This window comes from Thermobia domestica, chromosome 6 (assembly GCF_964235325.1).
Source record: "Thermobia domestica chromosome 6, izTheDome1.hap1.1, whole genome shotgun sequence".
In the NCBI taxonomy this organism is placed as follows: domain Eukaryota; kingdom Metazoa; phylum Arthropoda; class Insecta; order Zygentoma; family Lepismatidae; genus Thermobia; species Thermobia domestica.
The window spans coordinates 49,500,126-49,519,105 of record NC_137459.1 but is presented as its reverse complement, the minus strand read 5'-3'; the positions used below and the strand labels follow the sequence as shown (position 1 = coordinate 49,519,105).

General features: G+C 37.2%; 1 protein-coding gene and 1 long non-coding RNA gene across 2 annotated transcripts in view; one reads left to right on the top strand and one right to left on the bottom strand.

The window, feature by feature from the left end:
- The window catches only part of LOC145687661 (small lysine-rich protein 1), a 114,390-nt gene that overhangs the window by 89,263 nt on the left and 6,147 nt on the right, over positions 1–18,980 (bottom strand). The gene's annotated exons all lie outside the window — the stretch shown is intronic.
- Positions 4,293–18,477, top strand: LOC145687982 (uncharacterized). The gene is made up of 3 exons (XR_014131823.1): positions 4,293–4,625; positions 13,499–13,637; positions 18,331–18,477. It is a non-coding gene; the product is annotated as an uncharacterized LOC145687982 (long non-coding RNA).

Genomic DNA, 18,980 nt, shown 5'->3' with positions numbered 1-18,980 from the left:
GCATGTAATTTTTTTTTTTTGGGGGGGGGGCATCAAAGAAAGTGATTTAAATGGTTCTACCTAGCCCAACCTGTTTATTATTTTCGATTCCATTTGTTACCTTTGTGCTTACTTTCACGGACACCCTGAGATATACAAAAACTCTGTTATTATCGTTTCACAGCCTGAATATTAAATTGCAAATAATAATAATAATAATAATAATAATAATAATAATAATAATAATAATAATAATAATAATAATAATAATAATAATAATAACTTATGTTGTTAGTAAATAAATTAAATTAGAATAAAATATTAAATATTTTGTACTACAAAATATCGAGGAACACTTCCCCCTCGTCTCCCCGCCATGGACGCCCATGCTTAAGATTGAGGTACAGTGGCTCAGTGGTTTGTTTCCCGGCCAAGCAAGCTTGTGGTGGACAACATCGTGTCCGTGGGTATTCCTGTGGTACTCCCACATTCTCATTTTAGAAATTATTTTATCATAATTAACGTTATGCGCATAAGGAGCAGTCTGAATAAGACAGGAGGAAATGCTTCAAAGCATGAGCATGAAGTGAAAGCATGTGCTTCGAAGCAAAAGGTCAAAGTATGAGCATTTACTTCGATCTGCATGAATACGCTCTACCTTTTACTTCGTGCCTGTACTTCCTGTGATCGAAGAAAATTGCTTCAATCTGTGTCACGTGACTACATACTGCAAGCCTCTCACATAATATTAAAGATGCAAGGGCTAGGACAAAAAAAGACTGCTTTTTAGGGGGAAAAAAACATGTTTCTTCCGCAGCTTTTTTCCTTAGAAAATGTTGGCTTGTTTTTAAATGTTTAAATTTTAGTGAAGAAATAACGGTACGCACTACCACTGTTTCCTCATTATACGAGGAGTGATCAGAAAGTAAAGTTACAAAGCCTGCAGTCAAACGTGTCAAACAGCCAACAGATAGTACATACATTAGATTATTTTTCGACATAGTGTCCATATCGGTTGACGCACTTGTCGCATCGTGGGATGAGTTTGAAGATTCCCTCCTGGTAAAAATCCTGTTCTTGAAAGTTCAGCCACGTTGTAACGAAATGTTTTACTTTCTTGTCTGAAGCGAAGCAACGGTCTCCTAGGCACTCCTTCAAGTGCGGAAACAGGTGAAAGTCGCTTTGAGCGAGGTCCAGGCTGTAGGAAGGGTAGTCGAAGATGTCCCAGCTGTGTTTAAATTTGTTGATGCCGTGTTGGGTGGGCCACGGTGCTCCTCGCCGGTGACGTTTTCTCTACCAGCCGCAAACTTTCGATACTTATTCTGCGACATACTGACGAGACATTACAGTCTCTCCGTAAACTTCTACCAGCTGCCGGTGAGTTTCATCCGCGGTTACATATTTCGCCCACAGAAATGGAATAACTGAGCAGACTTCTTCGCGAGACCAGTTTTCTAAAATGAATTACAATTTGTGTTTACATACAACTAGCGCCGCAGGTGGCGGGTAGTTGAAACTCTGCACAGTTGCCAACTCCATGTAATAAAATTAGCACACACTCCTCATTCCTCTATAACTGACGAAACTTTAGAGATATCGACCGTGCAACCTTGCTTTGTGATCCTCCCTTGTAAAAGCAACGCAATAAACATGTAATTGTTGCATTTTGAAGAGATAATCTCAAAGAAACTTCAAGAATAAAAGAAAATTGATCCTTCGATAGGAGAGAAACAGTGCAAATCGGTAGACGCTGTGGATTTCCTAGTTCCAATGAATTGTTTATAGAGCTATAGTATTTACGTTCAACGACAAATACGTTTCAGTAAAAAGTTAGCTATTAAAATTCTGAAAATGCAGTAGATTTTACGAAACAATATTATTATTTAAAATTTATAAATAGACTAAAATTCAATAGAGACAACGTTTATAACGTTATTCGCAATTTTTCTTATTTCAAACATTTTGACACGATATAACAGTAAAGAAATAAAGAATTTTGTGAATAATGATGTTATACTAATATCATACCCAAAATTATTTATTTATTGCTTTAATTTTGTAAACTGAACTCCCTAAAGCTAAGGATAAAATGTTTCTCGGCCGAAAAAATGAAGTTAAATATTTCAGTTTAACCTCCTACGGTTATACCCTTTAGGCTAAGAGAGATGATGACTAAAGGAAGCAAATGATGATAGAAGAATCAGAGGCATGATAATGGTGGAGGAAACGACAGTATCTCAAGAAAATCCATGGATACAATGTAATCCACTGCAAACTTCCTTGGTCGTTGGTTTATGGTGCTTTTTTCCTGCCTCTCAGATTGAATTTAGGCAAACAGTGAAAAACATATATTAAGATTTTAACTGCCTGGTACTTGATGAGATGGTATTGGAACCAAAAGGACACTTGATATATTGTAGGTTGCATAACTTCCACTTGCTGGCAACAACTGCAATGCAAATTTGGAAACTACATCCCAGGAATGAACATAGGACTCACAAACACTGGATGACGTAAACGCACTTTCATAGTGTGAAAAAGTGTTGTTTCATAGTGTGAAAATAAGACATTCAAACTGTGCGAGTTTAAAACTCAAACTTGAAGTAGTACATGTATAAATACTGGTTGCAATATAGTAATAAGATCAAATATAGAACCTGTTTCCCGAACGGTGAATCCATATCAAAAAAGCATTACTCGCTGTCCTTTACTGTTTTGTTCTATGGCATGAACGGTTGAAACGAAAAATCGTTTATTTCAACCACTTCCGGTTTGAATAGAGAGCTACGGGAAGAGATAGGGTCTAGTATTTATTCTTGGGAACTGAATTGATTGCAAAAAAAGACGCACCTTGTTAGCATTTGCAGTTTTCGCTCTACGTAAATCAGTATGAAAACCGGAAGTAATGGTAAATTTTAACCACTTCTGGTTTGGAAAGAGTGTTGTGGATGTTCATGATATGTTGTCTTAAGACACTGAATCGTTTGCAAGAGACCGTTTCTCGCTATCTGCTACCATTTTGTTCTATAGTGATAAATATTGAAATCGGAAATGGCTACACTGAGAAAAATCCATTATCCGGACAGCGGTATATTGTACAAATACAAGGATTCGTTATGTTTACTAAGGAAATCTGTACGGAGCGTACTTTATCCATATGCTACACAGCTACTGCCTTTAACGCGCTTGGATGTTATATCATGTCGCTGCAGGATGTCTGATATCTAACAATCTTCCGTATTTTATATACGTATACGTATGTTAAATACTTCAGCTATATGTTATATACGTCCATCTGTGTGTGAGGTCCTGACCGCCTATAGACACCTCTTTCTTGCACCATAGATGACGTCATGAAACAACTGTCGTATGCTTGCGAGCTGGTTTATAAACGAGGTTGTTTACAAACGGAAAAGAAGAGCGGAAGGAAAGAAGCCTGGGTAAGTGCAATAGTAAATTATCACTTTAGTTAAATATTCCATTAATTATATATTCCTTTAGTATAACTTGCTTTAATATAGTACTAAACAAGTAATGTGATTTATGACCACAATTCTTACTATTGTAACTCGTTAATGGTTGAGGAGAAAGAAATGGGTTAATCTGAATTTTGAGAAATCTTTGAATATTAATGTTTTGTAACTTTTTACATTTCAAGGTACGCAAAATGAATGTTATGTGTTTATTCTTTCCTTTTTATATGTGACGGTTTATTACTTGATGGAGATTTACTACAGGACTGCTTAACATAATTGCTAAGAAACCGTTTTCAGCGCGAACATTTTCTTGTGTAGTGAAGATTTAGGATTTAGATTTCTGGGCTTTCGGCATCAATGACCTTGTTAGCCCGTCACATGTGAGTTATGACGTCCCTCGGTGAGCACACTATCCGGGGAAAGGGAAGGAAGCAAACGGCCTGGGACCTATATGTTGGGTACTACCCGGCATTTGCCTGGTATGAAATGAGGAAAACCCAAGAAAGCCTCATTCAGGATGTCTGGACTTAAAAGCTTTTGATACTTTTTCGACCGAGTGCCCCTACCGGAATCGAACCTGGGTCCGCTCGTACCGAAGGCGAGAGCGTTAGCAACTACGCTACGCGGAGCCACTTGTGTCTAGGAAACCTATTTTTACTAGGATATTTGCAACAAAATTTATTTCCTTTCTTTCTTTATTTTTCTTTTTCTTTTTGTTTTTTAACAATAAAACAAAACATATTTTACAGCCTCACTGAAATTTAAAAACAGCAGTCAGGGAGAGCTCACGTTTAAGATTCTTTTTGTTTTGTTTTGTTTTGTTTTGTTTTGCTTGTTATGTTCTCTAGTTAACTAATGTTTGAGTTCCTGAGAATTACATTATTATTATTATTGTTTCATAATTTTCGAACCAAAAATTAGATGTTTTTCTTTTTTTCCTTGTGTTGACGTCATTGTGGCAAGTTGGGGTGTTTGTATCGTACCTTGGCATTAATTTGGTTACTAGCACATAGTTTCAAGGTCATAAGTTGTAGGCCGCTTGAAACAGCTATTACACAGTTGAGTGTCAGACGTTTGACTTGCAGCTTTCGTTACAGCGTCTAAATTGCAGTATTGGATTGCGTCCAGCTTCTATGGCTGGTAAAAAAGTTATATCGCTTTCGTAATATGGTAAGAAATACAATGTAACAGTTAGGTATAGTATATATGACTAGTTTAATTAGTCGGAAATTACTCTGTTTCCTTGTCTTATTCTTTCGATTATGTTTAAGTACTGTGTCTTCATAGTATTGTTTCACTATTTCTAGAAGGAATTAAGTATTAACGAAGTAAAGAATAAGCAGAAGCCCACTTTGACGTTTACTATTTCTCATACTTCATTGAGAATGTTTTGATCCCCAATTGCGCAAACTTCTAATATGTATGTGTGTTTCTTTTTGTTGTTGTTGTTGTTCTAGTATGTATGTGTGTTTCTTTTTGTTGTTGTTGTTGTTGCTTACACTGCTATAGATATGAGCTCCTTCATGGCTAAGCGGTTAGCGTACGCGCCTTTGGTGTGGGAAACCCGCGTTCGATTCCCGGCGGGAGTGGTTCGGAGTCCATGTTAATCAGTAAGTCCACGTCTCATACAGCCTCGTTGCAGAAAAGGATATTAAAATCAACTCAGCACTGCTTTACAGATGGAGTTGTTTGATTCAGGGTTCGAATGAAGCTTTTTACGGGAAGCAGGCACGTAGCCAAGGGGTGGGTCCAGACCCCCCCCCTTCGGATCCAGAAATGAAAAATATTAAGGAAAGATGAAACAGAAAGAAACAGATGAATCAGCCTCAAAAATATAAAGCTACAATAAGCGTTTTGGTTACTCTTTCTTACGAGGAGCTTTGTGTGGAGGAAACGGGAGGGGGGGGGCGGATCAAGTTGAAATTGGATATTATTATAACGGAACATTCCGAATTCCATCTAGCTCCATGTTAACCGTATGCAGCGGCGCAAATCTGTCTTCAACATTGGGAGGGACGGGTAAGACAGTTCTCATAATTTTTTTAAGGATGTTCAAATTACAGTATAACCTCGTTAACACGAACTCGCTTAAGCCGAACACTCGGTTAGGACGAACAAAATTTCGGTCCCGGCATCGCTGTACGTTATCTTATAGGAAGTTTTATCGGTTAACACGAATTTCGGTTAGCACGAATTACGAACTAATTTTTAGTCCCTTGAGTCAGTAAAGGTTTTGATTTAACACGAACTTCCAATCCTTTGATTTTTTTAAACATCATTTTTCTTATTTCAGATTTCACTCCAGATCAGTTTTTGTCATACAGTATTTATACAGACGAAAATTGCCTTGTAAATAAGAGAAAAACCAGAAACAGATATCTTTCCTGTTATGAGGTGTTGATTCTGTCCTCTGACAAAACATCTTCTCTCCCCTGTAACTCCAAACTGGTGACAGCAATCATAAATACCTTTCCGTTACAAGCGGTACTCACCCTGCTAGCGAAGTTATCAATTTTATAACTTGACCTGGATTTTCTGCGTGGAAGCTTTTTTTTTTTTTTTTAAAATCTTCGAAGATAGGCTAATAAACTTACTGTAGTGTTTTCACTTTTCAGAGGATGGTACCGAGACCTACACTAGTCTCGATCTCGATTTTAACTCGAATTTGAGACCGAGGTGTGCTTTCCGAAATCGAGACGAGACCGAAACTCTCAGTCTCGTCTCGATACAATTCTGTAGATGGTATCAAGACAGAGAATAGTCTTGGTCTCGTCACGAATTTGGAACCGAGACGAGACCGAGACTACTCAGTCTCGTCTCGATACCATCTCTAGTGTGTTCTATGACATACATAATATACTGTAGTGGTATGTATAGTCTGTATACTGTAGTGTGTATGTATGGAGAAAATGTATTCGAATAATAAAATTTGTGTCCCCGGTTAACACGAATTCTTTTAACACGAACTCCTGATTTTTCAGTCCCTTGATATTCGTGTTAACGAGGGTTTACTGTATGAAGTTGAAAAACAATGCTGCGGAGGATCAGGGGAGCAGAGTTGTCTTCAAAATTCTGAGGTGGGCAGATTTAAGGCTTATTCTGGGGTGGGGACATCAATTTCATCTTACTTTCCTTTGTGGCAATCGGACACAAATCATCACATTTCTCTCCAAAAAACGCATTTCAAATCGGATTATTGAGGGGAAAGTCCCCCCCCCAGTTCTAAGATTGGAGGGGACATGTCCTCATCCCCCCGGGACTTGCGCCAGTAACCGTATGGACTACAAATGACGATCGATAAACCGGTTCTTTCAGATAGCCTGTCAGAACTTAAGCAATGCCCAGAATTACCAATAATATGAACCATTTTGAATTTCGCGGCAACACTAATCCATTTTATAGGATGTCTTTACTCCAGAAAGAGATCTCGTTGCTATTCTTGACGGCATTGAACTAAGATAAGAGAAATAGAAAGAAGACGAGAAGAACCGAGTTCGAATGACCTTGGAAGACTATGTCTTTGTCAATACTTTTTTCTATTCTTTTACGCAAGATTTCTTCATAATTCTTTAATTAAAATACTTACTAACATATCCTCATTTTATTGTCCTAACAAATCAATATGGATATGTTGTCAGTAAAATAGTTTAGATTGATCGAACCCCTGGTGTGATAACCACAGTATTTCGTCACAGACCTCCCGTATTGCGAAATCGTGGCTACGTGCCTGCGGGGAGGGGGCGACTTTTCAGATATACAATCCAAGCCTTTTATTTCTCAGTGATGCAAGATATGATATATAGTATATAATATGTAAAATATGAAATGAGGGAACATATTTTCCCGGCAAGGGAGAAATTCTTTGGCGAGTTGGGGAAATTACTTGACGAGAGGGAAAATCTTCATCCTCCCGTTGATTCAAATCTTGATCGAAGATCATGCGAGTAGGATTCCATATTATGCTGTAGGTGTAGGTAGTACACAGTCTTGGCGCTGAATAGGACGCTAAGCTTCAAGCCAACCACATGTCTGTAATAACCTATTGCGATTGAATGGTAATGTAACGTAATGTACGATATGTGCATTTTCTAGATGCCATAAAATTATAATTTTAATTGAACATTCCACGATTATATACTTCAGGTTAAAGGAGTTTGATGATTAATTGAAGTGAATAATCGAGGCAGTGATTCTCAATCTTCTTGACTTACGACACACTTTAGTAAACCCCAATGACATCGATATATTTGTTTAGATTTTGGATTGCTTTCCAACAAGTCGAGCCGCGCCAAAGCTGTAGGCTTACTAAGTTAAGTGAACTGATCCTAATCTAAATCCATTGTTTTCGGGGGCGCAGAAATGGACAGTGACACTTCCGATACTATTTAAATCAAAATTCAGCCAAGCAACTTTGGGAGGGAAAGAGGGGAGACGGATCTTACAAATGATCGAAAATAACCGATATGAGAGAGCGTTTCGTAATAGTAAAAAAAGTGACTGACTAACGTAACATACATGTATTACTGGTTTTCTTATTTTCACCCAACGAAGCAGGTAATTAACGCTAGTACTAGGTATGTGTAGACTAAATGAGGTGATTTGCTTCGTGACCCTTCGAACAATGTACGAAGCGGATGCAAGCAGTTAGTACATGGAGTTAGCTTACCTAAATTTAGATTTCGCTTTCCGAAATCTTAATGGATGTATTAAGTGATTTCGTTACTTACACTCTTAATCTCTAAATACAAGGATTCAAAACACATTTTCGATTCCAAACTATGACTCTGCTAGACAAAGAAAGCATAGTCCAGTGTATGTTTTACTTCATTTTCATATACGTGCTCGTAGGTTTTCTCGGGGACTTGGTTTCCTCCCACTTTCTCATTTCACCAAATATTCCATAATCATTAACTTGCTTTAATCACCGACTCCCTTAGCCTAACAGCATAATAGTGGGACATTAAACTCAAAGACTTTATTTTTATTTTCAAGTAATTACTTTTCTCTCCCTTATTTATTTTTAATTTAATTTCTCTTTCAATTTCCCTCTTTTAGGAACATCAACATAATTTACAATTCTTTCTCATTATAATAACACTATTAAAAGTCCCATATGCAGCTCACCACGTTGGAACCCAGCGGAAACAGATGAACAACGAATATTGTCGAAAATATGCATTGCTTACAGCGGCGTAGCGAGCATTACAAGATTGGGAGGGGGATGAAACTTGAAATTGCCAAGTCTTGATTTTTATCTTTAAAAAATGTCAAGTCTTGATAAAAAAAATGCCAAGTGTTTCGAAAATCTTACAAACCCTATGAAAAACTATTACAGCAACCTTATTTTCATATTCGTTCCATTCCATGCCCCCCGTCTGAGACACGAATAAGATCAGCCCTTGTTCCGCTCTCGAGTCCAATTTAACATCTAACCTCAGGATCATTATCATCACCCACGAAGCACAACTGTTAATTTGATAACTCATGGCTATGTTAGGTAACCTCCGCCAGCTAATCTTCACGAGAACCTTTAAAGTTACAATCAGTTGTAGAAATGCATTTAAAAACGTAGAATAAGGTAGGTTATATTTACTGTTTGTGATGTAGAAGTGCCTAATTTACATATTAAACATTCAATTGAGGGGTTCAGTGAGAGACCAGGCTAACTTACATCCAGGTCAAGATTGAGATTTTGACGGAACAGCATACTAATGTCATTAATTGACCTTTGCCTCAACCACTTGTCTGTGTGGCTTGTCCTGAGACAGGGGCGGATCCAGGAAGGGTCTATCTCCCCCAAGAAGAGGAAACTTTGTGTATTTTAATATAAAATAAAACCCACCCAGAGTTGAATCTCTTAAAAGTAGCTCTATCTTGTAAGTAGTGGCATTACAACCCACCGCCCCCCAGTAGTCCATCCTGGATCCACCCCTGTTGTATACTAAACCAAACTATGAATATCAGTTGTATCCTTTGAAACGTGCTGTTTTCATTTGTTTCCTTTTCTTTCAGAAAGTTAAAATTGTCAGTTAGCCTAGTCTCTCGCTAAACTGTCAATTGTGACAAAACACACCAATAATTGTTGATGCCAACTAAAACATACATATCCAAAGCCTACAAAATATATCACATTATTTAAGTTTTTTTCTTTCTTTTTTTTTTTTCAAAATTGCTTGCAATGTTTTTCTTCGTGCCAAGCATCCGAATGTCATCTTGAATTCTGACCTCATTTCACTACAATTCTTTGAAGTGTAAGACTGCGCAGCTTTTTTTCCCCCTCTCTCTCGCTCTCTTCAGTCCTTCAGTCTCCCCCACTTTGATTTCATGATTTCGCACTCTGATGAAAAGTATTAAACACCAAAATGGAAAAGTACTAATATATAACCTCTCTTTTAGTAGCCCCTCCAACCACACGCCCGGGGCATTTGCCTTGCTTGCTCGCCCATAGCTCTGTGAGCTATATAAGTAAAATACAATGCGCGCGCATATGTAAACTTGGTGCCAGCTTTGATTCTCGCTGAGAGAGTATACATATAATGTTGGTTCGAATTCCATCAAAACCATAGGCTCATTTTTGTGTAACCTTGGTACTAAAGAAGACAGTAGACTTCAACAAATATTCCTGTCGGGCCTCGATGGCTCAGTGGTAGAGCGTTCACCTCTGGTGTTTGGGGTCTTTGGTTTGATCCCAGCTCGCGCCAAGTAAACTTTGTGGTGGACAAACACCGTGTGAGTGGGTTTTCTCGGGGTTCTCCCGTTTCCTCCCACTTTCTTCATTCCACCATTTCATTCATTATATCATCATCAGCGTCTCCTTTAGCCTAGCCGGTATACCCGTCATTATTGATACAACTATTATATACAGGATGCATCAGAAGTCCCTTGTCATCCTTTCTGAAAACTACAGGGATGTAGTTACATCGATTGCGAGATAAGAGATACACATTAGGCCCAGAGGGATACTTTTGGATTACATCACGCGGACGGTCGCCATCTTAGATTCGAAATTGTAATACGGACGATAAGTGGGTAGTGTGATACATGGCCATGCACTAAAATGTTCTGAGGATGTCAAATATGCAATCAGATATCATGTAACTTATTCTGGTGAAATGTTATTGGCAGTGAACCAAGTGAGACTATATGTAGTGGTATGTCATACCCTTCTTTTTTTTTTTTTTCCAGTGATAGAGACATACCGTTTCTGGTTTTTTAGTGATCAAGATAAACCTTCACGGAAGAATAAATGCTAAATACCATTAATAAATCCCTTTTTTATACGTATTGACGAATAGCTTTGCACATAAAAAGATTTTATTTCTTATGTAGATTCTAAGTTGACAATACTGACATTTTTACCTTTTTCTACCTTTTGTTTGTAAAATGAGGTGTTTTCAAAGAAGTTCATCTAGTTTATATGTTGATGTGCCGTATTGAATTGTTTCTTTCGTATGTATGTATGTGTCGTCTTGTCTGAATTCTTATAAGCGTCGTATTTTGAGCATGGGCGGATTTAGGGGATTGCTGTGGGGGCAGATCTTACGGGAGTTTGAAATACCCCTCATTCGAGTGTGTGGTCCAGGAGTTTTCCCGCTGGAAATTGTTAATATTGAAAGTCGGTTTTTGAGCACTTTCGTGTATAATTCTCTGATACAAGGTAAGGGCTATTTTTATTTATTTTTTTCCAGAAAGTTGTTCACGATGGATGGATCAGTCTCCGTTTTTTCTCCGTAACTAAAAGAAGCTTTCCAGTGGTTTTCAGACATTATGTAAATAGAAATGCAATCTTGTAGGCTTCACACCTCACTGCATTTGAACATTTAGATAGCCGATATGTCGAGTCAAAATCGTAATAAAACACACCGCCTCTGATTTTTCCCACTTCGAACACATTTCCCTGTTATAGTCAGGGGTAAAAGCTAGGGGGAACGCGGGGGACGCAGTTCCCCACCTCGAAAAATATGTAGGACGTCCCCCAGATCCTAAAATGGTACAATGGGCAGAGATAGGCAGGAGGAACGGCGTGGAGTGATGCCGCTACCTACCGTCCCCCCACCTTTTCAGGTCCACTTTTACCCCTGGTTATAGTATATGTTCTACATGTTCCTACTGAGCAATAAACATTTGCAGAAGCTTCTTCCAATTGCTGTGGACACAAAGTAGGATATAGGGTCAAATTTGTGCACAGACGATGGCGATACTTTGTTCTAGATGATAAAAATTATGAATATTTACTGCACAAACCATAGCCTTAACTTTTCCACTTAGCTAGAAATTGAACAGCGTTAGGTCCGGTGATCGAGCAGCCATTCAACTGCCTCTCGTCGATCAACCCATGTTCTAGAAAATTGTTCAAGTAGTGACGCAATACGAATCCATAATGAAGAAAGCGCCATGGTGTTGAAAAAACTGCGAGAATGTACCATCCTCGGGCATCGCAGCTCGCAATATCTATCCCTGTACGAACGAGCGTGAGGTATTATTCCGCAGTTAATTTTATGGAATGAAAAAGTGACTGATTAGACGTATTCCTCATTTGTCTGCCAACAACATAATTAATTTTCTTTGCGCTGGTCATGTTGGAGGGGTCTTGCACGCGGGGTTGTCAGGTGACCAATTGTGCATGTTCTGCCTATTAACCTTCCCATTTACGTAGAGGTCAGCTTCATCTGAAAAGAGTATTTGCATAAAAATGTTAACCATAATTACTCACTGCACTTGGCGATCAACATCGTTCTCGTGGAGATGTTGCTTCATTTGCACCTTGTACGGATGCACTTATACACGCGCAGACCCTATGACTCAACCCACATTGCATTAATAAATGACGTGTGCTCCTCTGGGGCCACATCGAGAAAGAAGTCAGCACTGCCGTAGGCGTTGCTTCATCTGTAGCTCTCTACGATCGTCCGCTACGACGTATGTTCACGAATGTGCCCGTCTCCTCAAATTTAGTTAATAACTGTGACACTGCAACATGTAACACAGTCACATTGTGGATGATTCTGTTTGCAATCGGTAACCACTGTACAGGCACTCCTCCCGCTCCACAGTTTGAATATTTCGATGCATTCCTCACGTGCTAACGGTATGGTTCTACATCTAGAAGAAAGAGGTAAATACAACGTTCAATTGGCAATAACTTTTCACCAAATTAAGCTCCATGGAATCTGATTGCATATTTGACATACTGAGAAAATTCTAGCCTGTGGCCATATATATATCACATTACTCACCAGTTTATAACAAACAAATTTAATCCAAAATGGCGGCCGTCTGTGAGAGTATTTCCAAACGGCCTAATGTGTATCACCCATCTCACATTAAATTAAACTACACCCGTGTAGAATTTAGAAAGGAACTTCGTATGATGTATACAGGGTGTTTCGAAAGTCCTCTGACGTTACAACAAAACGTAAGAGGAAAAACCATTTCTAAATATGTTGTTTTCATTCTAAAGTGAACACTTTTTAAATCGGAGGAGCCGTTTGGGCTGTACTCTTTATGCGCCCAATGTGGAATGAAAATGCAATGTTACCATTTACCTGGACCCACAACATATGTGAATGAAGTTACTGTTTGAAATGGGGGCTAGCCATCGACATGTTAGCGTAAAAATCAGTAACTTCATTCACTTATGTTGTGGGTCCAGGTAAATGGCAACGTTGCATTTTCATTTAACATTGGACGCATAAAGAGTGTACAGCCAAACGGCTCATCCGATTTTGAAAATTCCTTCAACTTACATTGGAAACATCATATTTGGAGACGGTTTCCCAATTACATTTTGTTGTAACTCTGATAATAATCGAGTTCCTTAATGTCAGGGGACTTTTGAGACACCCTATATATCTTATGGAATATATGTTTGATGTCCCTATAACTGTAGATATAATTTAGTTTGTTTAAATTTACAAGTTATTACAAGTAGATTCTGACTTACATGCGTAAGAGTTTGTATGTAACTAACTAATAAATTCTATTTCATGAAATTTACATTGAAATATTTAACACAAAATCTTTTATATTCATGCTTAACTTAGTGACTTGGCTTTGGACTGCAACTGATTATTGTACCCCATTATTGCTTGAGAAGAAAACCGATGTCCGAATCTTCATTTGGAGAAACCAAAGAACTATTGGAATGCTGAGGATTGCAATCATTAATTTCTACACTTCAAGGTGCGTAAAGTATATCTAGGTATATTCTGTGTTTATTGTTATAATTACTATTACTATTATTGGGTTTAGAATCAATCAAGTACTTCATGATATTTTAGAGGGATCAAGATGGCTGCCAGATAGATAAATATTTGAGCGTCAGGCCCTTATTTCTTTTCAATTTTATATTTAATCAATGTCTATTCCCCCCCCCTCATTATTCCACCAAATCGTATTCCAAGATCATCAATTTTCAATACTCATTTGTGACTGTCAGCATACATAGCATAACCGTAGGAAGTAAAACAAAGATTTATTTTTATTTTTCGTTTTCATGTCTTTTCTCCATAGCTGTGAAAAATAACGCCTTCAACATCATAAATTTGTATGCTACTTGCCTGCTTTCGAGCACAGTAATCAACTATTTGGACATTACGAAGCAAAGCAGGTCTACGTTGCAGTTAGCATAGTTTTGAAAGGATGTGACATAATGATATTGGTGTTGCGATGTTCAGCCTAAACAGTGCAAGTAAATAAATCTGTAACAATTGTATTGGTGTTTAGCTTACATGTCCTCCAGACGGCCATTTTTTTTTTTACATCTTGTTACTTCTACTCTATATGAGGGGTCGCGGTAGCTCAGTGGTGGAGCGTTCACCTCTGGTGCTTGGGGTCCTGGGTTCGATCCCAATCCCCGCCAAGTGAACTTTGTGGTGGACAAACACCGTGTGCGTGGGTTTTCTCGGGGTTGTCCCGTTTCCTCCCACTTTCTTGATTCCACCATTTCATTCATTACTCATCATCACCGTCTCCTTTAGCCTAACCGGCATAATCGTGGGACGTAAAACTCAAAGATTTCATTTCATTTCTACTCTATATGAAGTATATTCTGAGGTTGTGTTTTTGGGGACGTGGTAGCTCAGTGATGGAGCGTTCACCTCTCCTGCGTGGAGTTCCTGGATCGATCCCAGCACGTGCCAAATGGGCTTTGTGTTGGACAAACACTGTGTGTGGTTTTCTCGGGGTTTTCCCGTTTTCTCTCACAGTTTTCATTCTACTATTTCATTCATTCTCATGATTATAGTCTCCTTTAGCATACCCGGCAAAATCGTGGAACGTAAAACTCAAAGATTTCATTTCATATAAACTTTGGTGCAAAGTAACCCCATAGATGAAGATATTTTGCACCACATACAAAAAAGTATGTTCAATATACTAACATAATGTTTGTCTGCAATGTTTTCTCTCCTGTATTTATACATTTCACTTTTTACACAAAACTGCATGTGTAACGAATTTTTGTTACGAAATTCGAGACGAGACATAGCTCTTCCAATAGAAACAGATACAGTTTTCGAGACGAGACAACTTTCGCGACACTTTTGCGAGAGGTGACAGTCTCAAATCATTTCTCGTGCGTACCCCTAGCCCATATCGTGCGTTATCAAAAAGCATGTTAATGAGAAATAACAACATGTAAATACAATATAGGTAGTTAAAAACATTTTTGTTTTCATTCTTCACTAATGCATTATTATTAACCTCAGTATTTTATTGTCCATTCTTAATCTTAAGGTGATATATAATTAAGTTTTGAATTCGGTTAACTTATTTTGTTTCTCAAATTGTATTAAAAATGTATGTACAAACATGTTTATTTTCATTCTTGAGTGCTTAAAGTCACTATAGTTATTAAACATAGTAATTAATATTGTACTCTTAACGTTAAAATAATATACAGTTAACTTTTGAATTCAGTTAACATTTTTCTTACTGAAATTGCTTTAAAAAGTATGTAAAAACTTTTTTATTTTCTTTCTTGAGTGCCAAAAGTGATGCACAGTTATTAAGATTAGTACTTTATACTCTATTCTTAATTTTAAACTGATAAACAGTGCGTTTCTGAATAAATTATGTCAAGTTATTTGAGTGACGAACACTGGTACAAAACCCTAACTACCACTGGAACATTTCGATTTTGAGATGACTACTACCGGTGCAATACAAGGGATTTTAAAATATTGTTTTTCCTTCAACGGCTATTCGATTTTGAATTCTGTCTACATGGTCATATATAGGAAGGATCAGTGTCTCTTTCCAACTATGGTACAGCTCCGACCGATTCACGGTGCTCACAGAAGAGACAAAAGAGTATGTTTTCAACCTTAAAGTAACGACCACTGGTGTTTTTACCCTGGTATGCAAAAGTAAGTGGGTACCCCAATGGTGTAGAGGGGTACTATGCGGTACCTAATTTCTGCATTTTAGATATATGGAAATACATGTGTCTAAAATGTAAAGAACTGATATTTGTTTACCGAAAACTGCAACTCGGTAAGCCTTACGGATACCGAGACATGGGAAAATAAAGAGCGACACGATATGTATGTGGGGCTTGCATACTTGAAGGTACAATTTGGAAAATGAATTCAAATATGACTAACGGCTATCAAGATATTGTCAAATAAAGAGAGGACCAATACAGGTATGGGATTTTCGTATTAGATGATAAAATTTCCGAAACCGGTCATGGAAAGTTAATAAACACCAGTAGCAATTCCATCTTCAAGTAATTAGATATTTCCATGGGGTGTTAGAACATCTTACAGTCTACCAAGATTAAATTTTAAAAGCTTTTGAAAATATAACTTGACATTTGTAAAGAGTATTAGAAATATGTATTTACCTAAAACTTGCAGCTAGTACATCTAACATATAGAGAAACACCGTGAAATAAAAGAGTATGAGATGTTGAAACTTCGGAAAAATTATTGGTCCCAACAAAATTAAATAAGATGGTATTTCTATGGGTTAAGTAAGTACCTCAGTACAATTTCGATGGAAAGATTAGTTCTAGGTTTTCTTCAGGCAGTTCCAAAGGTTCATCGAGCTGTGTAAAAGAGTGAAAATTCCCTGTGAATATCTATTATAGTAACCAAAATATAACGAGTCATTTATTTTATGACGTAAAAATAGAGATCTTTAAGGATTTGTACTTCTGGGTCTTTGCTATAAGAAAGAAATTCAAAAACCTACTGTATATACCTTAATATGCAATTAAATCAGTGAGGACACAGTAACTTAGTGGTGGGGTGTGTACCTAGTATGTTTTGCAGAAACTACACTGGAGTATTCTCTTAATCCACAGAGATACGATCACACTTAACTGCCCATTTATTTTTAAAATGAAATTAAGGCAAGTGAATGTTGATGATAGAATTGATGGAGTGTAAAGGTGGGAGGAAAGGAGTACACCGAGAATACCCACGAATACAATGTCGACTACAAACTGACTTGGACACGGATCAAACCAGGGACCCAATACACCAAAGGTACGCACTCTACCACTAAGCCACCGTGCCTCCACCCATTTAATTGTCTATTAAGGTGTATACGGTAGTTTTCTGAAATTTCTTCTTCTTACAGCAAAGACTCAACAGTACAAATCCATGTGGGTCTCCATTTTTACGACCTCGTAAAATACATAATTACTTATATCTCGGTTGCTATATTAGATATTGACAAAGAATTTTCATTCTTTTTGTACGCTAGGAATTATCACGCTTGGATTTACCCGAAGAAAACTTCGAGCTGAATTAATCTTTCGATCGGAATTGCCCTGACGAGTGTGAGGTACTCACTTAACCCATATAAGTACCATCTTATTTAACTTTTATTAAGATCAAAAGTTGTTTTATGAAATTTCAAGATCTAATACTCTTTTATTTCACGGTGTCTCTCTAGCTGTAAGATGTACTGGCTGGAAGTTTTGGGTAACTCTATTCTGTTTTCTAATACTCTTTACAAATGTCAAATTATATTTTCCAAAGCTTTTAAAACTTAATCTTTTTAGACCCATGATGTTCTAAAACCCCATGGAAATACCCAGTTACTTTAGGATGAAATTGCTACTGGTGCTTATTCAGATTTCATGATCGATTTCGGAAATTTCACCACCTAACACGAAAACCCCATAACTGTGTGGGTCCTCCCTTTATTTGACAATATCTTGATAGCCATTAGTCATATTTTCATTAATTTTCTAAACTACTGTCAAGTATGGAAGCCCCACATACCTATGGTGTTCCTATTTATTTCACCATATTTCGGTAACTGTTAAACATACCGACTTGCGGTTTCGGTAAACACACACCTGTAACGTTCTTTATAAGTTTATTAAGATATATTTTAGAATGTTTAGAAATGGGAGGTCTGCGAATGCCATAGTACCCGAAAACCCCCATAAGGACGTGTGTGTAGTGTATTGAATTGAAACTACTTTTGAGGTTGTTGATAGCCCTCAGTAATTACGTTTTCGAAACTGCACAATCTAGTACGCAAAACTCACACTTCTATGGTGTTGTCCTTTATTTTCCCATACCTCGGTATCCATAAGGCTTACCGAGTTGCGGTTTTCTGTACTAAACAGATATCAGTTCTTTACATTTTAGAGACATATATTTCCACATATCTAAAAATGCAGACATATTAGGTACCCCATGGTACCTCGAACGCCAGTGGGTACCCACTTACTTTTGCATAGTAATACATTTCGAGTTGTTCAGCATCAACAAACACTTTTTTTTAATTCATCATTTTTCTACCAGAAACCCAAAAGTCCATACCTGACCGAACAGATTTTGTCCATTTAATCTAAAAAATGTTAAATATTTTAAAATGTAACATTTTAAATATTTTTGGATTTTTGTTTCAGGTATTTCATGTATCAAAACAAAACCAGGATTCTGCATGAAAGACAGCGAAAAGAAGCAGTGTAATTTGTGGCTAAAAGCACGTCCTTTCTGAAGACAGACCCGATTGTATTTACATTCTTTTGTACAAATATGTAACCTTAATAAATATACTGCTCCGCAAATTATTTCTTTCTTCCATAAATTAGAATAAATGTATGTCAGTTTAAAGAAAATGTTTGTTAGTTAAAGGTCTTTTCAACTCTTTTTCTCTGTAAATAAGAACATTATACCTTGCAACATTTTTTTTTATCATTGTGCAATTCCGATTGGATAAAGTAAATCTGCACGAAGCACTATTATTTCAGTCATACATTAATAACTAATGTATTGTTCTGTGAATAAGGCAATGGTATAGTGAATATGTTTTAACATAAAATCTGTAACTCAGCTTTTCAGTAGTCAACTTTATTGAGAATCCGAAGAAAGAAAGAAAAATGTTGGACTTAACGAATTTCAAAATTATTTTTGTTCGAATTCTGGACTAATCCAAATTATCCAGAGAAATCATTTATGTTGCTCTCTACAGATGTATCCTTTCTCCAAATCGTATGAAAAGGAGACTTCATACATCGCTATATTTTGTATGTACTATGTTTCGTATTTATTTAAT